This window comes from Octodon degus, unplaced genomic scaffold (genome assembly GCF_000260255.1).
Source record: "Octodon degus isolate 3935 unplaced genomic scaffold, OctDeg1.0 scaffold00091, whole genome shotgun sequence".
NCBI classification, from domain to species: domain Eukaryota; kingdom Metazoa; phylum Chordata; class Mammalia; order Rodentia; family Octodontidae; genus Octodon; species Octodon degus.
Window position 1 is genome coordinate 4,868,290 of NW_004524667.1, and position 22,203 is coordinate 4,890,492.

At 35.7% G+C, this 22,203-nt stretch overlaps 1 pseudogene; it reads right to left on the reverse strand.

Annotated features, from left to right (window-relative positions):
* Nucleotides 1–12,067: 12,067 nt before the first annotated feature.
* Nucleotides 12,068–13,188, reverse strand: LOC101583680 (annotated as a pseudogene).
* Nucleotides 13,189–22,203: the final 9,015 nt, after the last annotated feature.

The following is a 22,203-nucleotide window of genomic DNA, read 5'->3' on the forward strand; positions in this document are numbered from 1 at the left end:
TCAGACCCTTCATCAAATGACCCTTTCACTCTCTTTCATTTGGTTTTAACTAGCCAAAGTTTATTGAAATTCAGTTCAACTCAATGCTCCTGGAGATTAAAAGACAGTGTTTGAGGGGTGAAGGCACCATATGTTACTCTGTGTTTAATGTATATCATGCCTGCTTAAGGAAAAGTGCGCTCGTGCCAACAAAGCTTCGGTCAGCACAGAATCCATAAATGGGAATGACATAGTTTTCTTATGAAAGTACTTCCATTTTGAGATTCAACCAATGGAAATATGTAGATGAGAGACTTAAACTGAAGGATCATGAAATCCCAGAGCTGTGGCTAAAGGTTTGCAGTAGAGATGTTTACATCTGCAACTGTGTTCTCAACTGGCAGAGCAGATTGCTGACTAGAAAGCACAGCTTTGCCTCATTTGACCTTTTGACAGGGACTGGGTGTTGTCTGAGTTGAAATGTCTGTAAACTGAAGATAGATGAAGGATATTAATGCACATCATGGGGTTTTAATGTTAGTAGCATTAGTCTTTCCCTAACCATGCTTAAAAGTACAAGATTCACTCAAGAGAAAAATTCTATGAAACATAATGAGTGTCATATTGCAGTTATTTTGCTTTTGATCACTGTCAATGAAAATTTATAATTTGAGTTGAAACATAAACCTATTGGAATTGCTGTCACAATTATGTTTTTCTCATGTAGTTAGAAACCTACATACCTTAGATAAACTTATTCAGAAATTTAATGTATTAAATGTTAATAGTGACTTGACTATTTCAGTTCCATATTTCTTATGAGAATATTTATATTCCTATCATGAACTTCCCCCATCCTTAATTGCTTACAGCTAAAATCTGCATGACAGGAACCTAATGATTTTTAAGTTTCCCACAATTTATCTATACTTTCCTTTCTATTTTTTACTAAATCAAATTAATTGACTTTATGTTTCTTAACATATGAGATATTACTTTAAGCAAGTAAACTGAGAAAAAATTGGGCTGGCATTCATAAAATCAATCAATCAATCAATCAATCAATCAATCTGTTTTGAATTTTCTTCTATTGCACTGTGTCACTTGGGTTTATAAGTCAACTGGTAAGAATACACAATGTATTTACTTATACTTTTAAAAACTTGACTTTATATGTAGTGATTATTGTATACAGTTAAATCTAAAGATAATTTAAAATTTTAATTTCTGCAAAAACCATTTCCATACCTTCCCTTCTTGACTGAAACATGGCTGCAAATTATGAAGATCATTTCAGTGATGTGGTTTTTGTAATTGTCAAAAGAAGTGGAAAGTTACAGAAGCATGGGCACTTTCATGAAATTTATTTCTAGGAAAATGCCATTTGCTGTATCAATAACATGTGTTGGTATTGTAGAGAATCCTGTGACTTAAATAGAGATGTAAGCACTACAATCAGAGCATGCGCACTAACAGAAATGATGTTTTCAAATGGTTTGTGTGTAATAGATACTTAACTCCACAGAATTTGGTAATACTTTTGGTGAGAAAAGCATAGTGAATAGCAATGAATAGTATGTAGGTTTTCTGGCTACATTAAAACTTTCTCAATGGTCTCTAAAACACTGACATAGAGCAGACTGTGGATGTACTGAGTATTCTACTTCAATATTTTATTATTTTCTTTAAGTTAACAGAAATATTTTGGCAGGTTTATCCAATGTTTGACTCTTGGATAAACTTAAATCTGAAGAAAGTTGGTAATTGCTTTGCAGATGCTAAAGATAGAAGTGGTATTTTAAAAATCTGGATTTTATTCTTTCTGATTTATTATATATTTTGTCCAGAGATACACACTCTTTCCAGAATTATTGGAGTTGAATTTTGTAATTTTTCCAAGAATGTATTCATACACATGAATTCAAGGAGATGGGATGATAGGACAGTATTAGCAAAGTATTTTTGGAGAGAAGAACATGACAATATGTGGTATTTGTTTTCTTCAGAGTGTTCTACTTCACTGAGTGAATAGTTTTAAAATATGTTTTATAGTTGATCATTCTCATCTTTTTAGAAAATAAAATCTTGCTGCTTTAAACTTATGAATGCATAGAAGATATGACAGCTTCCGGGATGTGGTCTAGCAGATGTTGTAAACAAGAAGTAGAATAAAAAGAAGGGAGCGATACTTGTTGGAATTAAAAAAAGAGCATTTTGTCTAGGTGCTGTATCTATCAGGATGGATTAGAAAATGCTGAATTAAGGCAGAAAAAAAATTATCAAGTTAACATGATGGAAACTTGGTTCTCTCCCATAATGCCATCCAATATAAGATGGCATTATGGGAGAAAAGGGACCGTCCATCTTTATTTCTCAGTTTACTTGTGATGACAAAGGGATCATCTTGACATAATCCAACTCCAAGAATAGATTGTCTGTTACAGCAAACTTCAGCCTGGCTCTTAAAGCTTGATATCACTGGATGAAATAATACATTTAGTCATTTCTAACTCCAAGCATTAGAGGAAGTATGGTTTAACTGCATACCCCAAAAGACAGATCTAGAAAGATGTACCTAAGGACAGAGCCACTTATGACTCAAGCAATATTATAAATCATATTCAGGGAAAGATTTGTCTGACTGATAATGTGGTAGGGAGACAATCAGTTTTACTTTTGGAAATGTACTTCCTTTTCTTTAGCTAATTTATTTATTAGGGAAAACAAACACTGTTACTCATTGTCCAGTCCTCTGGGGAATATACGATTTTCATTTCATCTTGCCGTTGTGGTTATTATGGTTTCTAATTGGAGAGAAGGCAGTGCTCAGTGAAATTCAACTTGTCTTCGTATTTTCAAAATCATTATGTGAAATAAAACCAAAGCACACAAACTAGAAGGGATATGAATGTTGAATATTTTGTCTAGTACAGATAATTCATGGAATATAAATTACAGCAATTATGCAAGGAGACTTAGAGGCAAGATCCTTGAAGCTTAACTCAGTAACTACTCACATAACTATACTGGTTGAGTTTCAAATATTGCATTATACTATGAGACTTTGGACACTGGCTACTAGAAGTATGGCTACACAAAGACACACAGACACAGACACAGAAACACACACACACACACACACACACACACACACACACACACACATACACACCAGGAGGCTGGAAACACGGATGCAAATGTCAAAGTCATGTCAAAATGGATATTTTAATGCTAAGGTACCATAATTTTCACTACAATTGTTAGGATATATGGCAGAATAGATGAGTATTAAAACATTTACACATAACAAGTAGCTTATGATGTATAATTAGATGGCTGAAACACAGTAAGTCCTGAACAGAAATTTAAGAGTGAATGAAAGAAGAGGTGATTTTCTGAAACACTGTACTACTGGGGCAAATACGATATTATAAAGCACGTGATTATCTCTGAACATTTAGAGAAATGACAGGCTACAACATTAACCTATAGCCTTACTAGCAAAATAAAATAAAGAATATATTCTTCTGTTAATAGTTCAGAAATTGAAGGAAACTTGTGGTCAGTTGTCCCACATTTTCTCACAGTAGCATCATACCATCAAGGTAGAATGTTCCCATTGCTACTGTTACTTTTGTGCAAAAATTACAGTAATTTAAAACCACAAAAATTGAAGAGAAATAGAGTATATGCAAAGAATTTCATTCAATGATATTTGAATTGTAAAATAATTCAGTTTTTATAGTTTTTTTTAAATTACCGTCTTGTATATTGTAATGGAAACCAACATAAAGTGCATTTATTTTCATTTGAAGGTCAATGGAGTGCTGAGGCTGAAATTTAAAATTTCCCTATGCATTTGTGGTTTTATGCTAGTTGGCAAAGTTATTTACATATATAATTGAATGAATAGTGAGATATTCTACTTGAAAAATAGAGAAAAAAAACAAAATAAAAGATATATCCTTCATAGCTCTTTATAGGTCCTGAAGTGAAAGTCTCTTTGTACTATTTAATTGTAAATTTTTCATCTGTGCTTACACAAATATACACACATGAAAGTCTGTTTCTGTTAAAAAGGGAATGGACTTGCTATATACATTGACTTGCATGATTCTTCGTTACTATAATGACTCATGTACATATTTTGGTTCTATGTGTCTAAAGTTATCTCACTGAGATTACTTAGTGGGTCACTATACTGATGTTGTCTCACTTAACCAGTCATTGTCCTATTGATAGACATTTTTATTGTTTCTAAATTTGTAGTATTGTAAATGAAGCTGAAATGAGTTTTCCTTTAAATACTATATTTTAAAACTTAAGTACAAGAATTAATCATAAGAATAAAATGTCTTAATTATAGAGAAATGTATTAATTATAAGGACTGTGAGATCAATAGGAACGGAACATAAAGCTAGAGATTCACAAGAAGAAAGCATATTTATCAACAATCTGTTAAGAACTCAGTACAAAAAAAAAAGAACTCAGTACATACTGCTTCTCTACAGAGTTTATAGATAATTCCATATATGACATCATAGGCATGTAGGATGATGCACTCTAGTATTATGCCACATGCCTCTAAGATGCTAAATGTACCTTCACTCAATTGTAGGTCCAGTGTGCACTTCCAAGATTTATATGTTTGGAAATGTAGTATCACTGACAGATATTAACACAGAACCATTAAGGTTCAAGTTCCTGGTTCGATCCCTGGGCCTGCCAGGCCAGCTCCACCCTCAGGGCGAGCTGAGGGGGCGATTGAGATGGGCGTGGTGGCGTCTGCCTGTAATCCCAGCACTAGGGAGGCTGTAAATGGGAGAATCACTACAAGTTCGATGTAGCAATGAGACCTGAACACCCTGTACACCCTTCCCTAAAATACAGAAAATAAAAAAAGTTTCAAGTCTCTGTACAAGATTTCTTGTTGATGTTGAAAGCAATAAGGAAAAATCTTTCAGACCCTGGATACTACTTAAGGAAACACAAACTTGAAATTTAGTGTACAAAACATAAACTCTGATGATATGGACTTTATTATTAATGCGTTGAGTTTTATCTTGGACAAATTGAGTTATTTTATGTGTACAGACCAATTCCTACATTTTATATGGTTTTTTCATCTAATAATTTGTAAAATCAAAATAAAAAATTTAAAATGAAGCTGCATAAGGGAAATAGTTTTATAAATTTTGATGAGTTTAGGATCAAATATAGGTAAAAATAGAATTCTTCTTAAAAACTAAATGCAGGTTTAGTCTTCACCAAAATTCATGTCTTGCTTACATGAACTGTGGAATATCTTTAATTTATGCAAACATCATCTAAAATTACTCATGAGGATTATTATATCTATGATAATCTGTAGCTGTTCAGCTGATTGGTTAGTATGACATTATCTTTTCTACAATATTATTGTTTAAATCAAATTTCAAGTGGTTATGATTTTTCTCAAAATGCTCTGCAGCTTTACATTTGAAAGTAGAGAAATTACCATCTGTCTGCTTTCAAATTCGCAGTTTCATCCAACATGTACTATCATCATGTGGAAATCATCAGTTATGACAAGAATTTATTTCCTTCTTACCCACTAGAGTTATACACAAGAAAAGCTTGAAAGCTGCATTTGAGAACATTGAAGTTCAGATTGTGGAACTATATTAATTATGATAACCTTTAAATTTTCAAATTTTGGTTATAATTTCATGTTAGAAAATCCAGAGCCTGTTTCTAGATTTTCAGTAAATCCACCTTCTATTTTTGTTTCTTAGTCTTTTGTTTCTTAATTGTATTTTCATTCTTGAATCCCTGTGCATGCAGTGCCCCACCTTCCCATCAGAGAAGGAGGAAGCTGAAAATGCTAGCCACTAATTTCTCAGGGATCCCTGAAGGCAAAATACAAGCACATCAAACACACATTTTTTAGCATGTTTGGCAATGGAAGTTTTGTTAAGGGCACCTCCCAGATACCAATGGTAGTGGTACTTACGGTATATGCTGGAGTATTTAATGCTACAGTGGTGTCTTTACACATGAGTTTGATACCTCAATTTTCAATGTCACTCCTGGGGCAGGGGTAAATCAAATCGGTGTTCCAACCTTCCTGATGTGGCTGTAAGCTACTAAATAGACATTAACGAGTTTTCTTCCTGTTTAATGTAGTTCAAAACTCGATGAACTGGTTTAAGACCTAAAAAATATTTGTAGTTTCCTTTTTTAATATAGCGGTCAGCAAATTTTTCTGGGTCAGGTAGTTAATATGCTTCAACAGATTACATGACATTGGTGGTAGAAATTGCTCAACTGTGCCACTCAAGTGAAAAAGCAGTTTACCATAATAAACAAATAAACATCATGCTCTGATAAAAGATTATTCACAGGGAGCTAGAGTTGGCTTGCTGACTGTAGTTTGCAAATGTCTACTCTACTACTTTAATGAGCTAACTTGGAGAAGCATGGACTCATTGAGTCTGTTGGTTAAAATCATGCCTTCTAGCTGTATCTATCCATACTGTTTTCTTGTTCAGTCCCTAATAGTGTTGGGATTTGTGATGTGTTCTTCAGATGTAGCAGACTTCTTCTTAGACTGCAAAAACTCTGGAATTATTAACTGCGCAAACCTTTGCCTAACTCTGAAAATAAGTGTTTAGCTTGAGGGTTTATAAAAAGCAATTTCTCTTTGATAACTGAAGCTCTTACAATTTCTATAATTTTTTAAAGTTTATAATTTATATTGGTATGGTGGAGTATAAATGCAAATATATTCTCATTTTAAAAGAAATCTTTTAAGTTCCTCCAATACGGAATAATAATGAGGTGGTAATTTAATTTTCTGAGAGTTGCACTGCTGAAAGTCTGCTGGGAAAGTAATATAAATGAGTGTTGTGATAATTATTACATAATTTTAACAGAATTAATTCCTTGAAACATGGGTTTGAATTTCTATTACAAGTCTGTAATTAAATCATCCAAACTGTGTTAGCTTAAAATTTAAAACATTTATTAATATATCTGCTCTAGCATACTGTTAAATCAGAGTTCTAATGACTGGTTTATATACCTGTAGGGACTGGTTAGCCTTACAGATGTGCTATTGGGTGTTTTCTTAGGTCTGACCACTTGAACCACTTAGCAAAAGTGGGAATAGAGTCCTTCAGAAAGCTTGCTTGAAAGATTTTCCCTTACTTATGAGATGGTGTAGCTTAGCCTAGATCAAGCTCTGTTTTGACCTGGAAAGAAAGCAACAGAGGATGGCACTGCAATTATTTTCTGAAGTTCTTTCATAAATGGCAGTCTCCTAGCCCACCTACCTTAAATAACATTTTAAACAAAAATTTAATCAAAAAAGCAAGTTGTTTTCTATCAGAGGAAGCAATTTTCCACTGGTCGCTCACATTTCTCTGCTTCTTACAGCACCTGGCAAACAGGCTCCCTGCCACTGTTCTCAGGTATACTCCCAGGGACATTTTAGCAATGTACCATTTTTTTCCTGGAGGGAAAAAGTAGGTTTGTTTTCAGGGAAAAGGTCAGCTAAATACGTTTACTGACCATTATAAAGGATTTTATGACTCCTTATGGTCAAACTCCTGTGTGCAGGAATCTCTAGGCCCTCTGTGAATGACTCCATGGGAACCAGGGCCAGAGGGAACACGAAACTCTGGGATGTGAATAATGAAATAACCTTTGCATCTGTCTCAGAAGTCTGAGGTTTCTTTGATGGTTTTTACTCCCAGTGTTCAAGAAACTGAGGGACTATCATATTAACTTACAAGTAGGGTAAAAAAAAATGGACAGATCCTAAAGATATATATTTCACGTTGTTTGGAAATATAGATATAAATCTATATTCTATGCTTTTAAGAATGAAGATCAATACATACATATGAAAATTTACAAATAAAATAATTAAAGTACTGAAGGATTTTTAAGTAAAGCACACATCATGTGCCAACAAGCCAAGTATTTTAGTTTTATTGTTTCAGAGAAATCAAAAAAATGTGTTGTCTCTTTGTAAAACTAAGAGTTGTAGCATATATTATATTTTATATTATTTGTGAATAGATATAAATACCTTGATTTATATCTTGATGTTTATAAATATACATATATGTTGATACTCATATAACTAGATTGATCTGTAGTTTTTATTTTTTTACTATTTTAAAGGTTTAAAAAACTTATTGATTCAATAATACTGATCACAGAAAAAAAAATAAGATTCCTGATTAAGTATATTCCACAATGGTTATTTTTAAAGCTTGATTCAGTATTATCTTGACCACGATTAAAAGAGGACATGGTCTTGTGACCTCCCAGAGGGTAAATATGTTGTAGCTCACATGCAACTCCTGAAGGTCCTAGCTTGGTCCTCCTCCAGTGTCTCCTCTTGGAGTTGTACTTGATTTTATTACCTGTCTTCATACGAATCCACTGAGGAATGGGGAGATTCTGCTTTTGCCAGGAATCGTTTGATTCTGAAAGTCTTATGAGAAGACATGGTTAGGGTAGGAGGTGAGAACACACTTTCAATAGTGGACTGAAGCAAAGAGGTTATGTAGTTTTTAACTTGAAAGTAGGGAAAACAATCATACGCTTGCTAAGGATATACATAATAGCTCATGACATTTGGGACTAGATACCTACAGAGAATCTGCTGATCACACAAGCCAAAGGATAACTAATAAATCACTTTTTAAGTTCCAAGGGAATACCTCCTGGGAAGATTTCTCTGTGCTAGCCTGACAGAAGAAGAGGAGACTACCTTGTCTTAGATTGCTAAAGATTATGTGATGGTATCACTCTGGGTTAGCTACAAGGGAAGCCTGCTTGGAAGACTTGACTAGAGCTCAAATAACTGAATCTTCACTTGAGCAACTGAATCCTCCTGAGCCAAAAGAATAGTGAAGAAAGTGGATGTCTATTTGAAAACCTGAATTCATTTTTTTCCCAATATTTTTATCCTATGTTACATTTACTGTAAAATTCTTAAATACTAACCCTGATAAAAACCATATTACAAACTGATATTTGGCATCCAGTGATATTCTGAAGGGTAGCTTTCTTAGAACAGAAAGAATAAATAAATGAAAATAGACAGGGAAACCAGATACAGTGAAGAAAATGTTGAGTAGATGAGTGACCCTTGAACACCAAAAGAGTTTCAACAGAAATGTTTTCCGTGGAGCCTAATTCAGGAGACCTAGTCAAGTTCTCTTTCTTGATCTCTTGAGAATTCACACTGACTGAGATTGGTATTAGATCTTGGGCTTTGAAATTCTACACATGTTCCCTGGAAGACACAAATTTTCTTCATTACAGAATCCTTTCTTTTCAACATCAGCCCACCTATGATCCTATCAGCTTTGCTCTGTATTTTCCTATTTTATTATCATATAATTTATTGACATTTGGCCTGAATTTTATCAAAAACCAATCATTTCTGGTATCTAGGTTCTTCTGTGCTCCTTATTTGTACAGTATGCTACTTTATTTTTACATGAAAAAGATCTGTGATATTGTATTTGTTCCTGATACTTGCTTCTATATTAAACTGTCATAGTATTTTAAGTCCATTATTATATTTTGTCCATAATGTCCACTCACTGATATTCATCTAAGACTGCACTCTCATTGAATTAATTTTAGCAAGTATTTCTACCAAACACTACATAAAAAAGTGGTGTGAAATTATTATTGGTTCTTTGCCATGAAAAAAATGCACTGAGTTGTCCACAAATGCCAATTCAGACTTCATAATATTTCAATCAAATGTGGCATAAAACAGTCACCATTATACATAAAAAACAGAGAATAATTTTGGGTATTTTAATTACCAGAAATATAAGAATACCATTGCTTTAAATCACGAAACACTGAATGTTTCAATAAATGTGTTAATGAAGCCCTTTTTACAAATTACAGCACAAGTTTCAAGGTTAATAGATGTTACTCATAAAATATTAATAACACAGTAATATCCTTACAGTTAGAATTTAATACTTACAATGTTAGTATTGCTAAAGACATAAATATTGAAAAATTTTCTCAACAAACATCCCAGTAAATAGGATAGTTTTAATTGGAAAATATCAGGTAACTTTAGAAATGTGTTAAATTACTATAATACTTCTGTTTTTCTCTTCTTAATGTTTGGAAACTCGTCTACAAAGGATTCTTTACTATTATTATTTATCAGTAGCTGTGTTAATTTTTTTGCATTAGAGATACAAAATTTTAGAATTTTAGTTTATCATGTGTTATTGTACTATATACCAATCTTGTACCACAAGCTTGATTCATTTGTAGTTACCATAAGAACACCTGATGTTTAGAGAGTATATACTATTAAATATACTTATTTTTATCAACTGATGACATGACTTTAATGATACTTGAGGATATCCACTGTTGATGCCCTGTATTTATCTCTTGCTTTAGTTTAAGAAAAGAAAGCATAAAGATTTGTAGAAAATTCTTACCAATTGGGCCAATTATTATCTTCAATAGCTTCTGTGTAAAGGTCAGGTAGGTGGGCTGCAGTACAGAGGCTCTGTAGGAGCTACTGTGGCTCTAAGATTTCCTGCAGAGCTTTTACATCCAGATGAAGAGGTGGAGACTTGGAGGACTTTAGGGGCAGCCCTGATGAGTCAGTAAGCCCTGGAGCATTGAAAATTTCAGACTCAGGGTAGTTTGCACTGGATAGCTCATAAAGCTGGGGTTCCTCCTCTCAAATTTGGTTACTGCCTTGTTATTCCTTATAAAAGTCTACTTGCAGTTGAGTTTTAAATCCATCTGAAATGTTACTTTCCTAAGAAAGGTGAAAAACAATCTATCTATACTGTCAACATTGAAATTAATTTTTTTCAAGTTTCCCACATAGGGTTTCAGAGTATCATTTCTCAGTTTCCTAGTACCAACAAATTAAAAGTTCTACTTGAAATATTTAAAAAGATTTTGCTATGGTTTGTGTTTAGGTGTCCCCCAAAAGCCTCATGCAGTCATGGGGCAGCTTCTAGAGTTTGTGATTAATTCATGATCCAATGCTGGGATTATGGGTGGGAGTGCTTTACCCACCCTGGGGCGGATAGCATGCACACAATATAAGGTATAAGGAAAGGAGAGAGGCTTGCCAGCTGATGCAGCCACTGCCCCTCCCTTTGCTCATTGCTATTTTTTCAATGCCATGAACTGCTGCCCTCTTCCATCTGTCCCTCTGCCTTGGAGCCAGCCAGTATGGGCTGAAACCTCCACAAACTGTGAGCTAAATGAACCTTGCCTTCTTTAATCTTGGATGTCAGGTATTTTGTCCCAGAAAAGAGAGAAAAATAACTAAGACTGTTTTGAAAACTACTAATTTCCTTTGTTGTTTCTGGTACTACCTTCTTTCTAATGTCTGTCACATACTAGCCTTTTATTTGTTCAGTGAATGAAATGTTAGTCACTTATCTAACTTAGGCAATGAATAAGTTATTCAAATGTGACAGGAAGTGAAATTTTGAATTTTAATTTTTAATTTTATAAATTTAATTTAAAACTTTCAATTTTATTAAAGTAAACTGAGAAAAAAGTATATATTTATGGTATGCAGCAGGTTTGATATATACATATATGATTCAATCAACCTAATTTAAATTTTAATCATTTCACTTACTTTGTGTGTTAAGAACACTTCAGCTTTACTTTAAAATTCCCTACAGAATAGAGCTTTATTTTTTTTAAACTGGTACACACTGTTCACACTACATTTCAAGTTTGGAAATGCATATATGCAAGCAGCAATACACAAGTATTCATGAAAATGCATCATCTCTGAAAATAATGAAAACATCCCTGCTACCAATACATTTCTAATTACAAAACTGACTATCATATTTGTTAACTTCTGTGTAGCGAGAGAAGTTCATTTTCAAAACAGATAAAATTCAGTCTTTAGGTGTGAATGGTATGAATGACAGTCTTTTTTTTTTTTTTTTTTTTTTTTTTTTTTTTTTTTTTTTTTTTTCTTAGTTGTTTGGAATCCTCAAACATGTACAAAGCTTTGCACAAAAGGGTCCGCAGAGGAACCGGGCATCTCCAGGCATCCAGTTAGGCCAGAGCTCCAAGGCCTGGGGTCGCCCACATCAGGGCAGAAGCGCTCGACTTCTGAGTCCTGCTGCAAGGCTCGGAGGCCCCCGCGCCGGCGTCCACCTCGCCCTCCCCACCACCGCGTCCGGAGCGGCAGGGGTCTCCAGAGTCGATCTCCAGCTGAGACATGATATCATGTGCGGGCTTCCAGAGTGATGGTCCATCACGGAGTCTTCAGCATAAGCCTCTTCGCTCTTTGATTTATGAAGCACAAATCCCTCCTTTCACTGCCCATCAGCACCTTCGTTTACTGTGCAGATGTTAAATTCTGCTTTCGCCCGCTCTTTGTTTTGGACCACCTTCCACTCATCCACAGTCATCTCCCTTGGACCCTCTTCCTTAACCTCCTCAGCGTCGTTCTCTTTGTTTTCACTGTCAGCCACGGGACGCTCTTCACCTTCAAGGGTCTCCTCAGTCACATCTGATCGATCCAAGTCAGGTAACTCATCTTGGACAGCTCCCCAGTGATGAGACCCGCTGCTTCCTCCTCTGTCCTCTTGCTTCAGGCCACTGTAATGTGAGAAAGAAGGTCGATCTCTTCCGCTCTGCCTACCGAATTCACGCTGGCCACCAGCATCAAACGCATTCTTCTACTCAGGCCAGGGCCACGGGCACCTCTTTCAAGGCCACCACGCCCACAAATAGGCCGGTCACTCATGGGTCTACCAACTGAAAATTCTTCTCCTTTACCTTTTTCTTCAAATGGTTTTTCAAATCCTCTTTCACGAGGTGGCGGCCGTTCCAGTCTCCTGTGGATTATTTCCCTTCCCCCTGCAGCTGTTGACCAGGTCTTCTTCCAACGCGTCTTATTCCTTCTTTCCTCGGCGCGACACGCAGCTGCACCTCCTCTCGTCCTCCACCGACGGTGGGCGGCGGCGGGCTCTTGTGTCCTTCTGGGCCCCTTGCGCAGCTGCTTGACCTGCGCTGGAGTTGGTCTGAGCCCGCTAAGGCCGCCCCCAACGGCTTCTTTTTTCTTGTCCTCCGCTGCCTTCAGCACCTGAAGGGGTCTGATTCGCCGTCAAATAACTGGTCGAATCAGAGGGTGAGCATGCAGCAAAGCCTCCCTGTGGGTGCCCAGGCATGCTGGTGGCTCGGCGGCGTGGTCCTCCGCCGACTGCAGCGGGCCGCGCCGAGCCAGGAGCGCCTGCTTCCTAGAGCTTTATTTTTAACTGCGACTAATTTTATGTTATAGGTAAGCAGTTGAATTTTAAGAAATATATTTAGATTTGAAACTGTCTCATTGCTATTTGTCTCTCAATAAAATTATGGACATCCCCCCCAAAAAAAAAAATGAAAACCTTTAACAAGTTCCTAAGTTTCTTTAAGCTTTTTGTTATCTGTAGATTCATGATGTTGTTGTCACAGTGTTCAACTATTTTTTGATATTACAGAAAATGAAAGTAGAAAAATGTTACTTATGCTAAAAATCCATTCATAGGTCATTTATTTACTCTGATGCACAGTCCAGCAAAAAAAAAAAAAAATGTACATACACTCTAACGTTCCCTGTACTAACAAATATCTGGAAGATGATGTCCCCCATTTGAGCACCTCTTATAATTAGAGAAGCCAAAGTAATTTGTATCAATCTCATGATGTCTTAATAAATTTAGCATTAAAACATCTAAAAAAAGAAATATATTTAGAACTTCATCATTTCTTTTTTTGCTTTTTTAATTTATTTTTATTTTGAAGAGTAAAAGCAGAAACAAGACAACATATAGGAATAAAAACAGAAATAAGACAACTTATAGGAGTAAATATGTTACAGATTTTCAAAACAAGAACAGCTAATTCACGATGATTGTTATATTATCTATTTTTATCCTTAGATCTGTTGCTCAGTTTAACAGAAATAGTTATGTAAAATTAAACAAATAATTATTAGCAGTGCTTTCAAAAAAACCTTACCTTTTTCTATTTTGTCTTCTTTACTTTTTAAAATTTAACTTAATTTTATTTTCAAGAGTAAAAACAGATGCAAAAACAAACAGAAAAAAGACAGAGATGGTAACCTACAACAACACATGTTACAGATTTTCAAAACAGAAATAGCTAATTAACAATGGTTGTTATATTATCTATTTTTGTTGTCAAATCTGTTGCTCAGATTAACAGATATAGTTATACAAGATTGTGGAAATAATTGAATATTGGTGCTTGCTTTCAAGAAATCTTAATTTTTTGTTTCAATTTCTTTTAAAGAGAGCATAATAATGGATAAGACAAGAATAGCTTAATACACATTTAGAAGACCAAGATGAGTGGATGCAACTAGAGGCTATCTTCATAAGTGAAATAAATCAGACCCACATGGGTAAATACTGTATTGTCTCCCGAGCATGAGAATCTGAAAAAAGAAATAAAACCTGAAAAGTATAATAGATATAGGAAAATGAAGTTAAGGATTAAACAATGAAGATGAGAGAAAGGAGAAAGGATGGGAAAAACATGCAAGTATGTATACAAGATGGCTGAGATGATTGTACTCAATTTCCAACATTGTTTTTGAAAATAGCAGGTAATGTTTAGAGCTTTCACCTTGACTAACTGTATGCTGATATCTGCGATCTGAGCAACGAAATCAAAGACAGCAGTGTGTCATTTCTTACACATTGAGCATGGTTGTGAAAGTAATTACATGTGCAGGACAAAGCCAGTTGGAAAACAAGGATACTCCTGGAAGCACGCTGTCACAGCTTGTTAACTGATTGCAGAACAGATAGAACTTTTTTCTTCTTTTTCTTCTTTTTCTTTCTTTCTTCTCTTTCTTTCTTTCTTTCTTTCTTTCTTTCTTTCTTTCTTTCTTTCTTTCTTTCTTTCTTTCCTTCCTTCCTTCCTTCTTTCTTTCTTTCTTTCTTTCTTTCTTTCTTTCTTTCTTTCTTCTTTGTTTTTTAAGTGCATTTGTTACACGGTCTCACTATACAGCTTGTAGTGATCCCCTGTTTTCAGCCTCTCCAGTGCTGGGATTACATGCTTGAGCCACCACTCTGGGTCTCGGTGGCCAGCTCAGTGTTCTGAGGTGGGGTAGGGGGAATTCTGTGCTGCATGTGGTGCCAGAGATAGAACCCTGGTCCCTGAGCTTGCCTAATCAGGCGCTTAATCCACTGAACTATCTCTCTGGCCCTGAGGCTGAACTTAATAACTTCTCTAGAGTATAAATAAATGCTCTACTTTTCTTGGGTAGTTCCTCTCTTTTGATCAAGACAGAGAGAAGCTCCACATGATCTAGCTTTTTGTCTTATCTATCTTTTCCTCATTCTTTCCACCATTCCTTCCCAGAGGGCAACAAGAGCTCCAGGGATCACTACACTTGCACATCACCAAATTGAAAGAAATCCTGCCTCACATGGTAATGATGATTTCAGTTGTAAAAAGTTCTTTTGTACTTAAATGTTGCTTCTATTCAAAGGCAAAAGAGGAAGTTATTGAGGAAACACCAAATGTTAAACCCTATACTGTCCTTTGTGAATTAAAAATGTCCACTAATAATAAGTTTAATTTTTACTATTAGCTATTTGATAATTGATAACAAAATTTATTTAAAAATAAAATCTAAACTCTGAGAAGTAATGATAGGCAGATGTAGACTAGTATGTATCGCCCTACCCAGTGGCATTATTGGGGGCAAGAAGTTAAGACATTAATAGGACTGGAAAGGTGTCAGACAGCTGGGGAACAACTACCCTACCTACTGTATTTACCTAAAAAGCAAAAAAGACATAGTGTTTTCCTCCTTTGTTTTCTTATGTTAGTTGTAGATAAAATCCTAACAAGCTTTGATTTCAACCTGTAGCCCAAGAGAATGTACCCTCTTCTGCACATGTTCCTAAAAGTTCAGGATCTGAGGAAAGCCCAGAGAATGCATGAGAGTTTAGCAAAACCTCAAGTTCTCAATATAAGTAAGTGAGAAGATTCCACTTAGGCAGTAATGAGAATTTTCCCTCCGAAATTGGTGAAAGTGATTTCATTTTCCTTGTCAAAGAACAATGTCCTTAAAGGAAGGAAACAATACTGAAGACGGTTTAATCGTAAGTGCAACTTGTTCCTTAATTCAGCGGACCTAACTTGCTAATTGCCTATCTTCACACTATTCTCTTTATTGCTCTGAAAATCTATCACTTTGCAAAAAATTCTACTCATATTAGAATGACTACCTATGTGTCTTATCTGAATTCTTTGATAGAAGATCAAGAACCAAGAAGCATCATTGGTTCTTCGTGCTAGGACCCAACTTCTTGGTGACAGCATGACCAATTAGCTCTCCATAAATTTTTAAGGAATGAGGATTAGTTTCAGATTCTTATAAGAGGCAGGCATTTATAACTACTTTAGGATTAACATCCAAATAAAACATTAGCCCTAAATGTCTGGTATGGCTAAAAAATGAAATGGAATAGAGATTTCCAATTACACAATATGCAGATCAAATTTACTGAGCCCAGGGACTGCTAAAAACCAGATTTCAGCCTACTAGATGTGGGTAAACCAATATGACTTGAATTCTTTGCTGATCTGAAACAAAAGATCCTAAAAATTCACATATGGGCCAATTTACTTAAAGGTTTGTTTTGTGTTTAGAAGCAGGAATCTGAGAAGAGAGGAAGTTCAGGTCAAATGGTGATAGCACTTGGGATTTGAAAACTCCAGGATATTGACAAACGTACAATACTTTTCTTAAGGAATTCTTTGGGGCTTAGAAAGTATAGGGAGCAGCTGGTATGGTAGTGATAACAAATACACAAAGCAATCTGTTAAAATATTTTCACTTGAGAAAGTCAGGAAGAAATACAAGCTAGGAGTTACACTCTAAACTTACTTTATCCACTGGATATGATGACTGAATAGTATCGAAACATCTAAAGAATTATTTATTTCTTGACTGTAGTGAACTTTGGCAATGAGTTTTAGTTTTGAGAGAGGGTGATATCACTCAGTACTGAAAGTATGGGGTACAAAATGCATTAACTTTATTAAAAAGGAAGATAAATACAACCTGCATGGAGAGGGATGAGGATGGCCTTCAACAGATCTGTGGTGGAGCCAAGGCACATTTGCTTAGTCTGGGGCATTAAAGTCTTAAGAATTTCTCAAAGCTGCAGCATCTAGTTGTCCAGCTCTCTGTCATAATGAGACTAATCCTGCGTAACAGTGGGACAGACAGGTGCGTCAAGCATCTTGAGTGCTCGCACTTGACTCATTTCAGCATCTTCCACAGAACTGAAATATAAACTCTTCTCCAGGGATCTGGGGGAGAAGACTAAGAAGTATATTTATTCTTGAAATGGACTTCATGGCTTGTTTTCTGTTCCTTTATGTTTAAAGCAAGGAAACATATTCTTAAGTACATATTATGTGAAGGAAAATAAATAACGCTCCTGAAAACTACCAAGAAAAGGAACAAATGCTGTGCCAAAAAAAAAAAGAATCAACAATAACCACTGAAAATGGTAAAATATTTTCACTTCAGCTGCAGAAGTTGGAATGATGTCTTAGAACCAATGCAGAGCTAGAAAGATACAGAAACAACTACTAAAAGCAATCCGATTTGTGTGTTTACTACCACTGCTTTTAATATATTATCTATTTATCTATCTCTCTATATGGTTTTATAATTTAATTTTTGTAATGGTCGTGTTTACAAACCAGTTTGCAGAATTCCTGAAAGCTTAGCCTCAGTCGTCCTGAAAACATCCATTTCCTTCTCCCTCCTGCAGAAAAGAAAGGAGATTGAGCTCGACAGTTAAACCTCACAGCTTGTGTAGGCAGCACCAAGGTGCTGTCTGGAGACAGAGTATCAAAAGTGAGGAGAGTATTTAGTCATGGGAGCCACGATTTTGAGCAGGAACAAAACTCTTTCTGATTGTTATGACTTCGCCTGGAATAAAAAAACTGGTCATTCAAGAACTATGTTGAAGGAATAATGTTTCATAAGATAGTGAGAATTGTGGAAACAAGACATATGGTTCTTTAAGTTGGTCTGAATTCACTTGCACAATTCATTGAAATGAATTTTTTAAAATGCTTGTTAATGCTTATTTTTGGTAGAAATTACTTTTGGAAATGACAAGTCCCTGACTGCTCCCAGATTTCACTCTGAAAATGAACTCCTAGAAATAGCTGAAATTTGAGAGACTTGAATCCATTTCAGAATGTTTGTGTATCTGTTCTACTTATCTTTATGTGTTTCCCTATAATCTTTCAGTGTCTAGACATATTTACTTCAGTGAATTAGAATCTAAGTTGACTTCTATTTGTGAAATGATGTGAATTGGATGAAAAATGTGTTCCCAATTAAAAGTTCATTCATGAAATTCTATACAACATGTTCATAACACAAATAGCTGCTTGTTTTAATTTTCTCAAGTTAATCTAAATTAAAACGAATCCCAGTAAAATTGAGGTTGTAAAATATTTATCATGTACTTTATGTGGATAGCAAATGCAGTAAAAAGGGGGTAGAATGGCGCACAGGGTTCTGACTTTGTCTCAAGTAGCATCTGTTACCCAGATATTTATAAAGCCTCTGCACCAGCACTGAGCATTCTCCCTGAAGAGGAAGTCCTTTGATGCTCTCGTTGTTGATTCTTGTAATCCCAGTTATCCTTTTCTGTCTCTGTTTATTTCTACTTAACAGAGTTCCTTCCCTGATTTTCCCCCTAGTTTACTTGATGAATTTTTCATAACATCTGAGAGTTATCAGAGTTCTTTTTTAAAATATCAACAAAGAAGTTAGAAGTATTTTTTCAGATGTCACATGTGAATTTTTGTGTCACATTTCATTAATTTAGGTGAAGTGTTTTTGTTTTTGGAAAGAAATTAATGGGTGATTTGTGGTCACAAATCAACAGAGGTACAGACTGATGTAGTACAGAAGGTCCTATCTCTATGGGGCAGGCAATGTTTACCTTTAAACTGTATCTCACTGTAAGCCATGACCTCTCAGAGGGCATTTAATTTGAAAGTAGAGATGAGTCCTAAAGATGAATCCATCTTAAAAGTCCAAAATAATCAGTTTCAATGGTGTAATAAGAGACAGATTTTTGTATTTAGGATGTAATGACAGATACTTAGTCACCACTTACAAATAAAGTCACACTTATTTTTTCCTTACAAATAAAGTCACACTTGTCTGAGACCCAATGCTATGATCACTGACACAAATTGGCTGAAACAATGTGGGGTGAGGGAAAGATATAAAGATCATGTTAGTGAGGTTGCTCTCTTGTCCTGTCATATAATTATAGTAAATTGTAATTTTCTGGTCATGGAATGAGTCATTCCTAATCATTTTTCTAGTTATCAATAGTTTTTAAATGGTCTATGTTGCAATGACTGTAACTAGAGTTGATCGTTTTGCTGTCATAATTGGCATTAAGATGTAGCACGAAGGGGCTGACTCAGGCAAGAGATCTGATTGGTTGGCTTCTTGTATGGTTCCCTTCCTCCAAATAATAATCAGTGATGCATATACACAAGAATATAGGTTGTGGTCACTCCTTTTTCAATAGAGTATTCTGTGTGTGTGTGTGTGTGTGTGTGTGTGTGCAGATGTGTGCATGTGTGGGTGTGGGTGTGTGAGTGTGTGCGTCTGTAGCTATATTTTTATAATACACTAATTTTCTGCTTGTTCTAGGTAATTATCTGAGTATGACAAGTTCAAAAGATTCCAAAGATGTCCCCAAAATAACAGCTCTTTATGAAAACCAAATGGTGATGAAGAAGAAATGTATTCTTTTGCAACAATGAACTATTTTGGAAACTTCAAGAGAGCTGATGATCATTTTACAATCATTGATGAGTCCTCTATATGATTAAGAGATAAGTCATGCTCCAACAGGACTGTTAATTATTCTTCTGAAATAGGTAAAATTGAGATATTTGGTTTAATTTGGGGGCCACTCTACACAATCAGCTTTTTCCATAAGGAAAATGATAGCAAGTGTTGCATTATCAGCCAGTGTATGTGTTAGATAAGATCACAGATCACAGTGATCAGAGAATATTGTCCAAATAATGTACACTTAGATCTTGAATTTTCTTATCTTTGCTTTGCTTTGCTTTGCTTTTCTTGTGGTGCTAGGGATCAAACTCGGGACCTTGTGTTTGACAGGCAGGTGCTTATGCCACTGAGCTATTTCCTCAGCTCAAACCTTGCATTTTTTTAAAGCCACATTTGCTGCTGGTTTAGTGCTTTTTCTGCATGTGACTGTGTTCTACACTGAGAGTTCTCTCACTTAGGCCTCACCTTGGCCTTATAGACTCAGTCTGGATTTGTTCTCAGTTCCTGCCACCTTATCAAGCTCTGATGTTGGCTCAAGGGAAAATGGATAGATTGGTGTAAAGCTTTCCCAACCAATAGAGAAGCAACTGAAATGCACATGCCACTGATGGATATCACAGCCACCTAAGTGGTTTGCACATCTTGGTTTACTTTCTTATGCTCTCCTTCCAGCTCTACAAAAACAATCCCAGAGAGAAAAACTTCAGACTCAAATTCTTGGCTGTCTCTTCTCATTCTCCTACCACAAATGTGCTGTCATCTCTGGATAGGGGGTTTGCAAAGTTAAGTAAGCTAATGGTTAGCCTGGATGCTATACTTAGGAATGCAGAAAACTGACCATCTACACCCCTCTGTCCAGTGAGATGCTAGTAAGTGTTTAGCACCTATTTGAAAGAGAACACCCCAGATGCAGAGTGGTGATGATTTCAGTGGTGCAAATGCTCCCTGTTGAGCAGCGTTCAACTTACTAATGTGATGGCAGCAAGCAGTCTGGATTGGGAAAAGGTGCACGCAGTTGGCTCTTGCACATCTCCAGGGCCTGGCTGCAAGGCTACCTGTTCCTCTTTCTGCCTTCTAACTCCATCATAGCATAGGTGCTCAATAAATAAATATTTAATAGGTGAACCAAAATGGATATATCAGTGGGAACATTTCATTACCACTGAAGAAGAAACTCAAAGTATATGTGCTGTCAGTGGTGAAGCCCGGCATTCTCCTAGGAGAGACGCAAATTTTAGTTTACAATCTTAGTCAACCTCGAAGAATAAACAGTTGACATCAAGCTGCAAAAGCATTTGTTACATAATCAAAAATAGCTATGCTCTTGGGAATAGATATAACTCAGCTATTTTAGCCCATTCAAAATAATTTAGTGCAGTTGAATAGTACATGTTTCAAAGTATTAATGCACTTGTCATTGAAGTGGGATAATTGATGAAAGGAAACTGATATTTATAGATACAACACACTTTTTTCTTTTTAATACTTCATGAGGATATGCAATATAATATGAAACTCAGTATTTAAGCCCTGCTCTATTTTGTTTAATATTATCAAGTGCCTATGTACAAAAAAGTTGGATTTAAGATTTCCTGAATACCTAGAAATAGGAAATTTAAAATATTGCCTTTCTTGAATTGTGAAGGCAAATAATATTTGTCAAATATTTCCAGAATAAGTGCCTATATTCTAATACAAGTTGATAAGCCTGTTTAGAAAGAAGTTATACTTTTTATCCCTTTTTCACAGTACAGTTTGTTTGGGGAGATTTCAAAGCTTTTTTTTTTTTTTTTGTTTTTACCACAAAGCTTTTGTTAACTTTTCCGCAATTAGATAATAGAAATCACTGGTGTTCCTTATTTTTCTGCTCTGTTCCCCACCTTTTAACTGCTCCCTGTAGGTGTTCCTGTTGGCTGGTATTTTCTTTCAGCAATTTCTGTAAGTTATCCTTTCTTTGTGAGTAAGAGTTGACAAAACTTTACCCCCTTATTCTTCAATTAAATGCCGACATGGAATGGTAGTGTGGCGCATGCTAATGAGTGCGACCTCCCTGTGGGAATCTGTGCTGGGAGACGGGCTCACATTGAGGCAGACGGCACTGTTGACACTGGCTGTCAAAAAGGCTTCACGTCTTTGAAAGGAAATCTTAATCTTCTTTATCCATGTGTGAACAGGTCCAGGCCCCCATCCTGGGACTCACATGCATTGGCTGTTTAAACTACAGGTTGCTAGGCTTTAAGGGAGAGTCTGTTTGCCCGTGTCTAGTCCCCCCAAATGGATGAGGACTGAAAATTAAAATCTGTCTGACACAGAC